Source organism: Eleutherodactylus coqui, chromosome 1 (genome assembly GCF_035609145.1).
Source record: "Eleutherodactylus coqui strain aEleCoq1 chromosome 1, aEleCoq1.hap1, whole genome shotgun sequence".
NCBI lineage: Eukaryota > Metazoa > Chordata > Amphibia > Anura > Eleutherodactylidae > Eleutherodactylus > Eleutherodactylus coqui.
The window spans coordinates 456019948-456036866 of NC_089837.1; positions in this window are offsets into that span (position 1 = coordinate 456019948).

Consider the following 16919-nt stretch of genomic DNA (forward strand, 5'->3'; position numbering starts at 1 on the left):
GGGGCGCCGGGGGGCGGGGAGAGGTGCGGCGGTGCGGGGGGGTAGCAGCGGGGAACAGGGGGGAGCCCTCTCTCTCTCCCTCTCCCCCCCACTCCCCGCCGCAACCCCCCGCGCCGCCACGGCGCCCCCCGAATTTTTTCGCCCGAGTACGGAAGTACTCGAAAATCGCGGTACTCGGGCGAAAAAGGGGCGGGGCCGAGCACGTTCGCTCATCTCTAAATACAAGTCATTGTGATTATGACTACATTAAATCTATAGAGGTTTTATTATGTTTTATCACTTTTGCACAATATAAACATTTTTTGTTTTTTACAAAAATACTTTTTGTGTGGCCACATTCCAGGACCAGAGCATTTTTATTTTTCATCCAAAACTATAATACCCTTTTCCCTCAGAAGATACAGAGCTCTTCTTAAACTTCTGGGGGGGGGGGGTTAAACTGGTTGTCCTAGATAATTTTCTATTTTAAAAACATGTTCCTAGTGGCAGAAAATAATAAAGAGGCCTATACTCACCTCTCCTGGCATTTCCCGCACTGCAACTCCGGGTTTTCCTTGTGATGTGGCTGGGGTCTCATTGACATCAGCGTGAGCTATGCCTGCAGTTACAAGCCCCAGCCACTACAGAGAGGGCGGCGCGAAGACTTCCGCTACTTCAGCTCTGACCTCTGTATATTTGCAGCGCTGACAGCATGCGCCTGCTCAGCTGATCGGTCGGGGTCCCGAGCAACGGACCCCAGCCGATCAATTATTGATGACCTATCCTGAGGATAGGTCATCAGTAGTATTTAACTGGAAAACCCCTTTAAGGAATTGTGAAATGTGAAAAAGTAAACGTTACGCCCCTCTCTCTCTCGCACACCGCTTTCTACAACATTTAGCGCGGTGCATCAAACGCCACGCTAAACGCTGTACAATGCCTCCATTGATTTCAATGGGGCGTCGCTGTCTGCTCTATTTTCATGCATTTAAGCACTTTTTAACGCACCTCATCACCCATTACAATGATGCAGTGCATTAAAAACGCTGTCGAACGCTGTAGAATGCGTTCAAAACCGAGACTCGAAATCGCGTTTTACTAACGCCTGTGTGAGAGCAGCTTTACAGTATGCTTAGCTTTCAAAATGATTCCAGTGAGAATAAAATAAAGTCACCCCTATAACCGTGGGTTGGATAGATCTTACAAGAAAATTGTAAACCTGTTTTAAATTTCAAAATTGCACAGATAATTCTTCCTCTCCACCCTCCATATTCTACACGAGTCTACAAGCTAAAGCCGCAATCTTCATTTGCGCATAATTTGCTCATTCACACGATCCGTGGTGCTGCGTGTTAATCCAGCTTCCATTAGAGTCAATGGAAACTCCTGCACTGAAAGCAGGTCCTATCTTTTCTCGCAGCATGCACCTTAGATGCGTGCATTGTAGCCACGCATGTCCTATCTTTTGCAAGCGCGTCTAAAAATCGTTCATGTGAATGCTTCAATAGGAAACCATTGGTTCTAATAGACGCATTCTTGTTACCGATCAATCTCAATTAAATGGACAAGCAAATTGTATTGTTCCTCTGAATGAAATATCTTGAAATGTACCCTGACGCCCATAATATTTTTCATCAGTCCTCCATTATCCAATGGATGTGCACTTTTTTGCCTTTTAGCCTCTTGTTTCTATTGGTCAGGTTCAAGTTTGTTTTTCAGCATCCCGTTTGCCCTCGGTAGCCGTGGACATCTTTATATGAAATATTTAATTATTCGGCAGTCATATACAGTAGATGGATAACTTTCAGTTCACTGACTAATAATAGACTGGTGTGTTTTGCCAGAAAGCTACCTCATTATGGCCAATTTTAGACCCAGAACTACACCCAGTATTTTGAAATGTCAATGCTATACAAGCCATGCAAATACAAATTTGCTTCAGGCCATGTTCATTTGGCGCATGTTTCCAATGGCTAACCCTCCGATCTCTGCCTTTGCTGAAGATTTGCAGGTCAACATACCATGTATTGACATGAGTATTTAGTCCCATTCAATGGTTGCCCACCACAGTAAACAGACACATATCACTTCTTTTTTTTCACTATATTGATTTCAAATCAGCAGAGGAAAAATCAATGGGATTTGGTTTATGGGTGGATTTCAGGCAGATTTGGGTACAGAACACAGACCAAAATCCATATGAACATTTCACCATGTGAACATGTCCTTACTGCATACATTTCTGTTGTGACAGACATTGACACAGAATTCACTAATGGTAGCTAAAGAATGATGCTAGGGGGAAAAAGTTGCTGAAGAAACCATAGTTGTTGGAGAATAGTAGTTGTGGCACTGTCAGTCAGGGCTTAGTCACACAGGCGCATCTGGGCGCCGATGCGCCCTTCTTCCTGCACAAAGAAGATGGCCGCACCTGCAGTGAGGACGACTCTCCACGGCGCCGGAAGAAAGAACACATGACCGGCAATGGAGCTGGTTATGTGTTTTTTCTGCCAGTGGTGCGGAGAATCGTCCGTACCTGCAGTGCGGCCGTCTTATCCTGCCGGAAGATGGACGCATCGGCGCCCGTGTGACTGAGCCCTCAAGGTCAGCATCTGCAACAGGATTAACAAATTAGGCAATAGTCAACAAAAGAAGCAAGGACGGACATGCAGGTTTGGCAATGACAAGATCACTTCTAGTCAAGATACAGAAATGCAAAGAATCCGCTAAGATCCACTAAACTATAAAGAATCAAGTCAAGTTTTAAGTCAAGTCAAGTTTAAGTTCTGGCCTCAGACATCATAATCTCATAAAACATTTTAGCCGAGATTCCACAACTGCTGGTGAATCGTCATAGTCATGTCTAAAATTTCCCAGAACTACCCGGTAAACCGGTAGACGGCACCTTTCACAGCAAAATACACCAAAAATGATTGATCAAAAGATATGAACTGAAAAGTCATAAAACAGAATGCAGCACTGCAAGAAGGAGCCTTTTTGGAACTCTTGCTGAAGACAAAGCATCGCACAAGGAAGTAGACTGAGAACTGATAACTTGCAATATCGCTTCGCTAATTGTGTAAACTGGCCAGTCAACCACAACTGGTAGACGACAACAATTTGGAAGGCCAACAATGGGATGGTGGTGGTACCTCCACTCTGGAGGGATATCGGCAGCCTCTCTCTATAACTAGAGTGGAAGAGGTGTGAAAGAGCTAAGGCTCAGGTGCAACCTGCCAGTGGATTGCAACTCCGATGAAAGGAATTTCAACGGTGTAGGTGTTCTTTAGGAAAAATTACTTTTATTCAAGACCAGTGAGTGTAACATGTTTCGAGGTGTGAAGAACCCTTCATCAGACAGCTGGATTACACATATGTAATTCCCTAGCCATCCAAACCAAACCATTGGTCTCCAGTGTACAATTCTTTTATGCTATCTGAACCCTGAGGGATTTTTTTTGTTCATACATCTATATATGTGCAATCCAGCTCTTTGATTAAGAGGTCTGTGCACTTCTTAATGCGTCACACCTGCTGGTCTTGAATAAAAGTAATTTTAGTAATGAGTACCTACTAGAGATGAGCGAACGTGCTCGGCCACGCCCCTTTTTTGCCCGAATACCGCGATTTCCGAGTACTTCCGTACTCGGGCGAAAAAATTCGGGGGGCGCCGTGGCGGCACGGGGGGTAGCAGTGGGGAGTGGGGGGAGAGGGAGAGAGAGAGGGCTCCCCCCTGTTCCCCGCTGCTACCCCCTGCACCGCCACGCCTCTCCCCGCCCCCCGGCGCCCCCCGAATCTTTTCACCCGAGTACTGAAGTACTCGAAAATGGCGGTACTCGGGTGCGTAAGTACTCGAAACGAGTACGTTCGCTCATCTCTAGTACCTACACTGTTGAATTTAATTTCAGCAGAGTCATAATCGACTGTCAAGTCATGCCTGAGGCTTAGCCTTTGTAGTTACTCTTCCACTCTGTCTTGCAGTGCTAATATGACCCTTGGTCAATCAGCACACAAGACCGGCAGTGCCTACCCACCTTTGACTTGCTCAACACGTTATATACTCCGAATCTATCTCTGCTTTGAGATTGCTCTGCCAATTTCTTCTCCTTCACCTAGTTGTGGGATTAGGCCACTTATGTTGGTACACAGTAGCTCCCAGTACTCGTGGCACATGAGTAGCTCCCAGTACTCGTGGTGCTCTTCAGCAGCCTCCTGCGCACCACTGTGGGATCAGGACTGCATCTGTAGTCAGACCACAGAAAATATTGCTCTAACTGCAATTTTTGTATGCTGTTTCAGCAGGAATTCCATACTGGGTACTCCCTCTAATGCCACTCATAAGAAACCGAAGAATTGGATTCCCAGATATAAACTCTGCCAGCTGCCCTACCACCTTGTTGTGCTCTCCAACTGTAAAAGCTGTACTGTGCCCTTCCTCACACAATACCACCATGCCCAAAACAATAGATGAATTGTACGTCTAAGCATACATTTTCACTAGCGGTGCTACTCACGCCCGTATAGCATCATCCTATAATTGACCCTAAGACTTACTCTTACATTGTTTTATATCCACAGTGGGACCTAATCTAATTGTCACATCCCAGAAATGTACATACTTCCTGGGAAACTACTGAATGTAATGAAAAGAGTATGAGAGGAAACAGACGTGCTACAGGGGGTTTCCAGGATTAGAAAAATGGCTGCTTTGTTTGAAAAATAGACCCCACCTCCCCATAGGTTGTGTGTGGTATTGCAACTCACTTCACTGGAGTCATTATGCAATATCAGACACAGCCCATGGAAAAAAAACTGCCATTTTTGGTAGTCATTTGTAGCTTGTATATGGGCATACATTCTTTGGCTTTTAAAAGGAACTATTGCTCCTTCTTCTTGTAGCAAGTTCGTACCAGCATACTGGTCACAAATTAGAATATCCTGCCATCAAGTTTTATGAGTTACGGACCAAGAATTTCACAATTTGGATGGCACTCCTTGATTTAGTTCCATAATGGTACCTTTCACTTTGCATTCAATGTGCTTAGCCCTGTAATGATTGTATTGCAGAATATTGACCAAGAGGCTTGCATTACATTAGCATTTCCAAATATAGTAGCCTCTACAGTCAATAGAATCTCCGTAGTAAAGGTTATTTGGAGTGGCACGCTCGAGGACTAGAGCATCCTCCAGTAGGCTGGGGTTCTCAGTCTGACACAACATTTGGGTGTATGATACATAGACAACTTCTTTTCAACATCCACTGTATGCGTATCACAGATGTATGCAGGGTTTGTATAGAGTGGAGTGGGGTCAGGGGCGTAACTAAAGGCTCAGGGGCCCTGATGCAAAAGGTGAGCTAGGGCCCCTCCCCTCTATCTGTATCTGTACCTGTACCCATACCTAAACCATGCTGCACAGAGGCATAACTTGAAGCTTCTGGGCCCCAATGCAAAACCTGTAACAGGGCCCCCAACTGTAATGCTTTATTCATAGTACTGGGCTCCCTATATGGAGAAGAGAGGCCTTATGGGCCCCCTAAGGCTCCTGGGCCTGGGTGCAACCGCATCCCCTGCACCCTCTATAGTTACGCCCCTGAGAGGGGTGTAATATACAGCTGACACCCACCCACAGAAGCCACAATCAGAGTTAACTTCAATCACAGCTGTCAACCTTTTAGATGCCGCGGTCAGCGCTGACCACGGCATTTAGATGTCTTCAAAGAGACATACCTTCAAGTATACCCCCTCTGTTCCCTGAATGCCACCGCATGATGAGATTTCAGGGGGCCCAGGCCTGCCATGGATTTCAGCATATTCAGCCTAAACATCAGGGCACAAAAAATAAATAGATTTGGTATTGCCATGTCTGCAAAAATCCGATCTATTTGTTTTGGTATACTCTTGACAACGTTGCATGAGAAAACCCCACAAGATTGGCAGTTTTTGATATACTGGCCTCACGAGTCTCTAGCACCGATGAGCACGCCTCATTGGAAGTCGCTCAGATTACTAGATTTTCCCCATTCTAATGTGGATTCACACTGAAACTGATCCACAGAAAACTCCGAGGTCACGGGTCTGATTTCCATACAGGACAGTGTTATTGTGAAAGAGCAGCTGTGACCATTTAATGTATAGGTCCATACAATGCAATCTATGGAGCTGTTGGGCACCATGGAATCTAAAATGCACAACATATTATGTGTACTTTATAGTAATGTTGCTCCATGTTTCATTTTAACCCCTTGGAATAGGCTAACCAAAAGTGAAACATCTTGTATTTTCAATTATAGTATATTGGGAATTGTAACAAAATTCTACTAATGACTTTGCTTGAATCAAAAAGATCAAAAGCGACAGGTCTTCTTTAGTGCGTCAGAGTCCTGTTCATGTGGCTGCCTGCAGATGGCAGCAGTACGGTGTAGGAGTCCTGCAGTCTGCCATCTGTCTAGCATGTTTGGCCAGACGGTGCTCTTCTGTGTACTCTATATTAGCCTTTTCATACCTCGGGCTGCATGCACTTGTGTATGAATGAAGTGGCAGCTCACAAGCCGAATCATTGTTATGTTCTCAGAATTTCCTATGAGATACAAATCAAGTGTATTGTTAATTGTACTTGTTTATGGGAGTTTATGAAGTCCCAAGAATGAAAAAGTTTACAATGTTGGGTATGTGTAGGACAAATCTTTGCTAATCAATAATATAGTAATTGTCTCATGATAGACATTGGTGGTTTATCACTAGCTATCTTTTGGTAATGATTATCTCAAATCTATGGTCAGCCTGAAGGGTTGACACTGGTGGCACCAATGCACGATTGGCAGACGTCCAACCACTCCATGCTGCTTTTTCTGCGCAGCCCCATGTTCGGGCATTGATAATATTGAACTGACTATGCAGTCTCTGAAGAAACTGAAAATGTAGAACAACCATTTCATCCAACGGCTCCAATACTCATGGCCAAATACATGGATCCTGCTCCAACCATGTGTTTTTAATCCAAAAGCAAAGAAAATGATTCAGTATCCAAGCAATGATGAATAAAATAACAATATTTATTGGCCCATGTTAAAATGCATTTCAAATGACCATGATGTCCTTAATCGTAGCTCAATTGAGGACGCTTTGGTCGTCAGAAATGTGTAAGTTGCCTCTATATTTTCTTATGCCATTGGAGATTTTTAACATGGATCAATATATACTGTACTTGGATGCTGCATCATTTTCTTTTGCTCTTAGCCTTTGAAGAAAGCCAAGAAGAGTTGGCGGGAGAAAAAGATGGATGATGTCCGTCCATCGAATATTGATGCCATTCCCTAGTGATATTCATTGGTCAAAATTGCTATAGACTTTAAAGAACTGTTGTCCGAACCATCATTTTGAAGACATCTTTTACCTCCTCTTCCATCATTAAAGCTGTTTGTTCAGGTTGGTTGAAGGAGTATGATCTGTGCAGTGAGACGGGGCACACCACTTGTACCACTAAAGGAGGCACCACTGGATCTGATGACCTTGACGCTTGGTGCTTGCACCATCAATCCTACACTTGATGCCCAAAACCCATGGAAAGGTAACTTTGCAGGATACAATTACATCCTTTAGTATATTGATTGCTTTGTGTTCACTAGTCAACTGTCTAGCAGTTAGGGTATGGTTATTTGGACTCTGTTACTCAATTATTTGAGCACTATATGTTATAACTAGAGATGAGCGAGCGTACTCGCTAAGGCAAACTATTCGAGCGAGTAGTGCCTTGTGCGAGTACCTGCCCGCTCGTCTCTAAAGATTCGGGTGCCGGCGGGGGGCGGGGTGCGGCAAGGGAGAGCGGGGAGGAACGGAGGGGAGATCTCTCTCTCACTCTCTCCCCCGCTCCTCCCTGCTCACTCCCGCAACTCACCGCTCTCCCCCGCCGGCTCGTTCATCTCTAGTTATAACATAATCAGGGGCCCTCAGGCACAGTACAAGGTATCATCCAAACTAAGCCTGGCCATAAATCAACAAGAGATTTTCGGAAAATCCCACCAGCAAAATGTGTCTTAAACCACTTTAAACCTGGCAACAACTGAAAAGATCTAAAGTTGTTCTCAAGTAAAACAGTTTTATGATGTGTCCTTCAGAGACACACCAATCCCAATAGTGGCAGAATGCAAGTCCCATTTTTTGTTCTCATTAGAGAGATACAGAGCCGTAACTCAAAGCTGCTTGCCTCAATGCAAAATCTGTAACAAGGCCTCAACTATAATGTTTCATTTATAGCACTGGTCTCCTTATATACGATCTCCTTATGGATCCCCTAAAGTTCCTGGACCAGGATGGGAGTTCACCCTCCAATACTTTTGCCTCAGAGATGGCCACTAATGTTTGGTCACTCTGTTTTGAAATGAATGGAAGTTATGAACCATTAATATGTAAAAAGCTGATTGAAAAGTGGCAACTAACATGACTGAATTTCCCATTGTCATAATTGGTCACCACCAATGAATTGAAAAATCTCAAAATTAGTAAATTTATTAATCTATGCCTATATTAAAGGGGTTATATTATATGGTGAATGATTCAAGTCAACCAACACAAAAAGCAGTTCTCATAGAGCGATGCTCTAGAGGAGGCTCATAGAGGAGGGTCCTGAGTTTGTGGTGGCAATCCTCTTGATTTAAAATAGTCACAATAAAAAGAAACAACCCAAGTACCAATTTACTCGGTACACGACCAGAACGAAAGACTACTTCTATTTGGTTAATACTAATACTCCCATGTGTTTTGCCAATTAGTCCAGTCCTGCTCCTTTGGTTCTTGTCCCTCCCTTCACCCTCTTACTCCCTGCCGACTGTTCTCAGGAGTCTTCACAGTAAGTATTTGTATCTGTTCCTGCTACATTTCAGATTAGGATAGAATACCATGCAGCACCGGTACTATTTGTAAAGTTATCCTGACATTTGTCAAAGATGAGAATGTCATGTAAGTGAAACAAGTTGGAAAATGTGCCTAGTATCACCGCTTTAATAATGAATCTGATCTTCTCTCGCGGTGCAGCTTTTTATTGAAATCAGTTTCTTTCTTTATACAATTATTCTTCACAAGATACAGTAGTATTCAGCAGTGTTTGCCTAGATGCAGGGAGTTACACCTGAATTAAATGGCTGATGATGGCACCACAGTCATTATCCTGTATAGTAATAGTGCAAACACTTTATGCGCTGTGCTTCATACATCTTATAATATGAAGGATCAGGATTTAAAGGGGCATGTTTGCAGGACATATCCATTAAAGGGAATGTATTACCTATATTTTTGCTAATAAAACCCCAATAGTGAAATATATTCCATTTTTCTAGTATGTTTTTATTTTCTGGTTATAGATTTTTTTTATGCCATTGTCCGTACATGGCTATAGTTTGGTTTAGACGTTTGAGTGATTTTTGAGCTATAATCGTTGTGTTCTTTTACAGAGCAAGGTGATCGCTCCCCACTTGTCTTCTGCATCCAGCTGTTCCCCGCTCTGAGCCCCCCTCTGTTATACAGTGTCCCCACTTGTCTTCTGCATCCAGCTGTTCCCCGCTCTGAGCCCCCGGCTGTTATGCAGTGTCCCCGCTTGTCTTCTGCATTCAGCTGTTCCTCGCTCGGAGCGCCCGGCTGTTATACAGCCAGGCGCTCCGAGCGGAGGATGCAGAAGACAGCTGAAACAATAGTATCAGCTGAATCCCACTGTGAATTCCTTATAACTAATCACTGATCTTCCAGCATGCTGAAAGATCAGCGATCAGCGACAGCCTAACGAAAACTGCACGATGTCAGTGCAGCTAGACACAACGATTATTGCTCAAAAGACGGCTTTGAGCGATTTTTGAGTGAAAATCATTGTGTCTAAAAGGGCCTTATGGCTTGACTCGGCTGCAGAGATAGGCTTTACAGCAGCCTCATGGGCTATGCACACAATGGACAGTAGCTGACCATTGACTTCTATGGGAGATTGTTCTAGATATGTTATGTGACCTATGCAGAAGTCATTGTATAGGGAGGGGAAGTAGATACGCTATGACCATCACCTATTGTGAATGGTGGATCCTGTGTCATCTACCCATTGTAATCCTCCTTCTGATGTTAATGAGCACACTGCTGAAAATTTTTCTCTACAGAACAGGAAGTGTCAGACTCTTATTAGGCTTATTGATCAGTGCGAAAACTGCAGGATTTTAGGATTTTTTTTTATAATATAGATTGTAACATCAAAAATTTGAAAAATCACGAAAAATGTGTTAAAAAGATGTCTAATATAAAAACCAAGTTTGTACAATTGGTCATTTGCTGATTACAAATTATCTTGTAATCAAAGTCATTAATGGCTAAACATACAGAGTATAATTTTTTCTGCCTTAATAATTTCTTTTCTTGGAAATGGACAGACATAGAAAGCAAAGCGTAGGATGGAAGTCGGTACTGGAAGAGAACTTGTTTGGGTGTTCTTTACATATTATATATAATTTTATTATTGAAGCTGTTTTTCTTGCCTCCATGCTACATAAGCGTATTGTTGCATGATTTCAGGGGCTAAGGCATAAAAGGGTTAACTGGAGTACAGGAGAACTGTTAGAGGCCTTCCTGTGGGTTTAGGTGGCTTCATCCCTGGTAGCATCTAGTTCCCTTGATGAGTAGGCTGAGCCCATTTGGAAACTGTAAATTGCGCATGTGACCTCCCCTTATTGTTTTCATCTGTAAAACAGATCTTTTACATGTGCAGAACAGATAGGGTATTTTGAAACTGCGTACAAATGTTTTATGTACAAGCCAAAGCGTGTGGTGACAAATGTTGACACTGGTTTTTCAGGCTGATGGGCATCAACTTACTGCCAGATAGCTGGTGTTGGGCATCGGTGATGCTTTATTTCTGTAAATCGTATTGGTTGCTCACTTCTAATAGAGTTATGGAAACAGTGTACCACAGCTCGCTCAGCTGTTCCCATACTCCCTGGCTAGTCACCATGTACAGAGGGGTATTGCCATAACTGGCTGAGATGGAAACAACCCTTTAATATGAATTTTCTCATATCCTTACACAGGAACAGGTTGCAAAAAGATAACACTGATAATACTTAGAAGACTTCTTGGAAGCAAATAACATCAACGCATACGTAAATATGTACAATCCTTGCTTGAAAGTCGATCCTCCTGACTGATCACCACTTGGGATAGAGAAGAAAATGTAGCATTTTTCGATAGCATGTTATGGGCGGTATCTGCTGCGGAATTCGGAGGTGGATGCCCACTCCCCATTCCGCAATGCAAATCTGGCCGTGTGCAGCCGGACTAATATTGAATTTTACTTACCTTAATAAAATTGAAATGGGGTTTTCCCAGCGGATACGGCGCAGCTCACTTTTGTAGAGTGGACAATTGTAAAAAAAAAACAAAAAAAAAACGTACAATTTTTTTGGAAAAGACACAAAATGCAAGTAAGTATTTGGATTTGGGACAAAACAAATCAGAAGCTAGGAACATCCTTACATAAAATTAATCCACAGATAATGCTCTTAATGGGAGGGATGAGCTGGATGATCCGATAGGAAGTGGTCATATTTGGCTTCAGATTAGTGAGGTATAGTCTCACATCTCCACCTCCAGTGATTTACAATCAATTACTTTTTTTCGTAAGATTGGCGACCGCGCTAAAACCCCTTTCCCTGAGGTATGAAGATGGAAAAGCTATCAAACACTTTCTTGTGATAGTCCATTATGCAGGATAATCCACAGGTACGCACACGATGCGTAGCTGCCGGTGTGAAAACTTGTAAGAACTTGCACATGAACATAGCACACCACAAAGCAGATAGGTATAGTCTGCACAAAACTTCTTGGGCTCTGGCGGATCACGTGGAAACTATACGCAGAAGAAACTTTATAGGTAAATTAGCGCAGGTCTGTTTTGTCTATCACCAGAGCCCAAGAAGTTTTGCACAAACTCTACATAAACAATTTTATGAAATATCGAGGAGGTAAGTCATTTCTATGTCTATGTCTGCGTAAGGTGTATTATGTCATTTATAGAATGCCTAAATGTTGATGATGACCTGCCTAAATGGAGTACGCTCACGTGGACCCCCATTTACATCTCGTGCACCCCCAAATTTTTGTCTTGCTGACATAGACCCCCAGCAAGTCAAAACTGACCTCCGGGGGTCCATATAGACCACTTTGGGAACCACTGATTTAAACGAGCAATTTTCCTACATGATTATAACAACAGTGTGTGTTACATTCTGTGAAAAGAATTTAGATGTCCTTGAACTTTAGAGGTTCTTACTCCTGTAACTCTCCCTTCAGCACTTTGTACTCAAGTGGATACTTTCTGGGATCAATATGTGTTGAAATCTAACTATATTAGGAATGTTGTGGTCTATGTGGTTAGTACAGCACGGTCTGTCAAGCATGACATTGTCTTCAAATATCTAATGTTCCACCTTGTATTATTGCACAAAGAATGCCTCAACCAAATAGTTTATCGCAGAGATCATATCTGTATATTAAAGTAGTGTTTTTTAAAGGAAGTCTGTCACCCATTTTTCCCTCCATATATGATTCCTATCCATTGATGGGGGGAATGAAAGCCATCCTATCCATACAAAGGTATGGATAGGATGGCCTTCATGCTTTTATTCCGACTAGCTCCATACCCCCAATCAGCTTTTTTTCCACTCTACTCACCGTATGCTAAGAAGGACAAATCTGTCTGATGGATGGTTCGTCCTCAACAGAGGCATAACTTGAAGCTCCCGAGCCCCAATGCAAAACCTGTAAAGGGGGCCTCCAACTATAATGCTTTACTCCTAGTACTGGGCTCTCTATATGGAGAGGAGAGGCCTTATGGGCCTCCTAAGGCTTCTGGGCCCGGATTCAACTGCAATCTCTATAATTATGCCCCTGTTCCTTAACACTTCTCCAACTTCCACCCCCTTTTTCGTGATAAGCCTGCCAAACTGTTAATTGATTGATCTCTGGGTCAAGGGAGCTGGCGACACCATACATTCCAGACACTGAGGGTGCACCACACTTCTAGGAAAGGTGCATGTGATAATGACTATCTTATCTATCATCATGTAAGGAGAGTAGGAACCTTAATCAGTTTAAGGAATGCAATCACATTTTCTTATGCTTTACTTTACTTTTGACATTCTTTTGTTTTGCAGGAGTTTGGAGGAAGATGTATGTCTTTAACCTATGCATTCCTCCTGTTGCAATGCTATGTGAAAAGGACCCTGTCCTGTTGTAATGTAACATGCATTGACTCTCCAGGCTTTAGTTAGACCATACTGTAACCCTATATGGAGTAATAGCTAGGGATGCTATAAATAATGAGGAAGGTAACTTGTCTCAACCAGCGAGAGAATGTAAGTGCATGAACACATAGTAAAATAGTATGTAAGGACGAATGAAGACAATGTCCATCTAGTCCAGCCTGTTTATTCTCCTGTGTGGTTGATCCAGAGGAAGCAAAAACCCCAAGAGGCAGGAGCCGATTAGCCCTTTTGGGGGAAAAATTCCTTCCCGACTCCCTAATGGCAATCAGACTAATCCCTGGATCAACCCCTAATAGTTCCTACCTGCCTGTAAACCCGGATTAACAATTAATCTAAGATTTATATCCTGTAATATCCTTCCGCTCTAGAAAGACATCAAGTCCCTTTTAAACTCCTCTATGGATTTTGCCATCACCACATCCTCAGGCAGAGAGTTCCACAGTCTCACTGCTCTTACAGTAAAGAACCCTTTTCTGTGTTGGTGATGAAACCTGCTTTCCTTTAGACGTAGCAGATGCCCTCTCGTTACCGGCGCAGTCCTGGGAATAAACAGATCATGGGAGAGATCCTTGTATTGTCCCCTAATGTATTTATACATAGTTATTTGATCACCCCTTAGCCGTCTTTTTTCCAGGGTGAATAATCCCAATTTTTTTTTAATTTCAATGATTTTTATTTAACTGTTGGCAAGTATCCACTTTTACATTGTCAATAACATATTTCTAATCGATACATATGGATATCTCTGTGCATCAAAACCTTATAATATTTTTTTTTTTTTTCTTCCCTTATTTTTAAACATATTTTGTGAACGTATGAAAGGGTAGGGAAGGTGGGGAGGGGAGTTAACAGGGTTGGGGTGTATGGGTGGGTATCAGGCACAAAACAAATTTTGTGTTTCTTCAATTTGTGTTCGTTTATCTCTTGTTATCCAGGTTGAATAATCCCAATTTTGATAGCCTCTCTGGGTATTCCTGTCCTCTCATTCCATGTATTAGTTTTGTCGCCCTTCTTTGAACCCCCTCCAGCACTGTAACATCTTTCCTGAGCACCGGTGACCAGAACTGTGCGCAGTATTCCATGTGAGGCCTGAGAAGTGCCTTATATAGTGGGAGGATAATGTTCTCGTCCCTCACTCCTATACTTCTTTTAATGCACCCCAAGACTTTATTAGCTTTTGCAGCAGCTGACTGGCATTGGTTACGTGGTCCTGTGATTAAGCTATATACAGTAATAGCTTTCTGGCTAGATGTGCGGTTGGTGTTGATAAAGCAGTGAGAAAGCTGTGACAGGAGTGCGACGCAATAAAACTGTGAGGGTTATGAACATATTAATTTATATATGTATGTATCTTTGATATACGTTTCCGGAGGCTGTAGGCCTAAATTGTACAATCTATTCTGTGTCCTATAAAAAGCTCCTGTACATTTAGCTTAGTACTCAATTACATTAAGTAGAGGTGTAATCTTAAATGTCCATCATGTCTCCAAGAGCTTGTTTATCTCATTACACTGATCAAAAGGTTGTATGGAATGCTTTGTTAATGTAGAGTGTGATGATAATCAGGATACCAGACACGATGTCTACATACAAACAAATAAAGCATTGTTTATAGAGAAGACAAAATTATGTACCAGTAAAACAGGTCAACCTCTGTAACACTAGCCTACTGATACGCCTACTATTTTCTGTATAAGAATAAGGCAATGTACACAATAAACTCAGATTGCTTCTAGACACAGGCCTGATCTCTGTGTTTCATAGCTTTCTCATGGCGGCCGCCATAACAGCCTTTGATTTGGAGCCTCACAGCATATTGACGGAACATTGAATTCCCTAACAGTAATTGGCGCCCAACGTGGGGCTTGATGGAACAAGAGGACCACCTACACCTCGAACCCCCCCGGACCCAGATGGGATAAGGAGCCACTCGGAACCACGGATTGACAAAAACTGCGCAGTAAGGTAAGGTTTTATCTTGCCACAATCTATCCGTGCTTCCTGGCTGCTCCTTTCCTGTCCGAGGGGTAAGAAGTGCATGCCTCTTATAAATCTTCAAGCTTTTTAAGAATTCATATGGTGGGCTGAATATGCTGTGCGGGTGTTTAACTGTTATTGTCTTTATTTGTTACTTTGCATGGTCAGTGTACAGAATATGATACCCTATTGCCAATCTCTGGAAGGCATGGTATAAGTTATACCAGGGAAGCCTAAAATTTTCAGGGGATAAAACCCCTGATGGGATCCTCTTATAAACATAAGAGAAGTAGTAGAGACGAGGTAAAATATGCAGGGTGAGGAAGTACAGAATATGAAACCCGCTTGCCGATCTCGGGAAGGCATGGTATAAATTGTACCAGGGAAGCCTAAAATTTTCAGGGGATAAAATCCCTGATGGGAGCCTCTTATAGGTATAAGAGAAGTAGTTGAGACGGGGGGAAATAAGCAGGGTTGGGAAGTACCGACACTTTTAGACAAGTGAGGAAGTACTGACACTTAAAGTACTGACAAAAAAAAAAAAAAATAATAAAAAATTGTAACTGACATGCAAATGTTTTTGTCTTTATGTGTGTGTATAAATGGAAGGACCTGTATGAGAGTTAGACTGTGTTATATGGTGTATACTGTCCGGTAACCAGAAACGAAATGAAGCAAAAATGACCAAATGCTGAGCCAGACCACAGGGGGTGGAGCTAGGTGATGTAAGGAGATGGGAGGGAAGAACAATAGGAACAGGTCTTGCTCCACCCTACACACAGTCCAGCCTAGGTGAGAAGTGTGTCTCCATTTTAAGTGGATGTTGGTGTATATATATGTATATTGTGGTAATGTATAGAGTGAAGGTCACTCTTAGACTCCATGTTAAGTCTCTCACTTGAACAAATGGAGTGACCAAAGGAGGGGCATCTAATTTTATTCCTGAGACTAGTTGTGTGAGATAATAGCCCAGGATTACCACAGTGTATATATGTATATACAGATTCGTGGAATATGTGGAATTCAAAAATATTGAGTTGTGTTAATTTGAATATTATTGAATTTAGATATTAATATGAGATAATTGTGTACTTGAAACACCTGATAAGTACTTTAGTCAAATTAATAACAAAAGTTCTATTTAAAGTGTATCTCACTTTCAATTAACAACAGTATTTTATTTGAAGAGTGTATAAAGAAAATAATAATAAAAATAATAAGCCTCTTGGTGTACATAAACCGCCAGCCATTGTCCATACTGCTGGTAAAGAGGATAAGGTGCGGAAGACTGCACAGAAAAATAGTGAAACAAACAATTGTTTTATGTGTGTGAAAGAATAAAAATAATAAGCCTCTTGGTGTACATAAGCCGCCAGCCATTGTCCATACTGCTGGTAAAGAGGATAAGGTGTGAAAGATAGCTAAAGAAATTGGCAAATTAATATTGGTCCCCATCCCACTTATTAGGGTCCCAATCAACTACAGTATGAACCTTTTATAGTGTCTAACTCTCTTTAAGGCGTAATTTGAACTAAGTCTTGCTCCTTGCAGCAATATATATTAATGGCGCTGTGAACCGGATTACGCAGAGAGTAATACACTAGTTTGTTTTAAAGGAAAATTTTGATAAACTGATAGTTGAAGAATTTCTTGTGATAATCGGGCTTAGTGT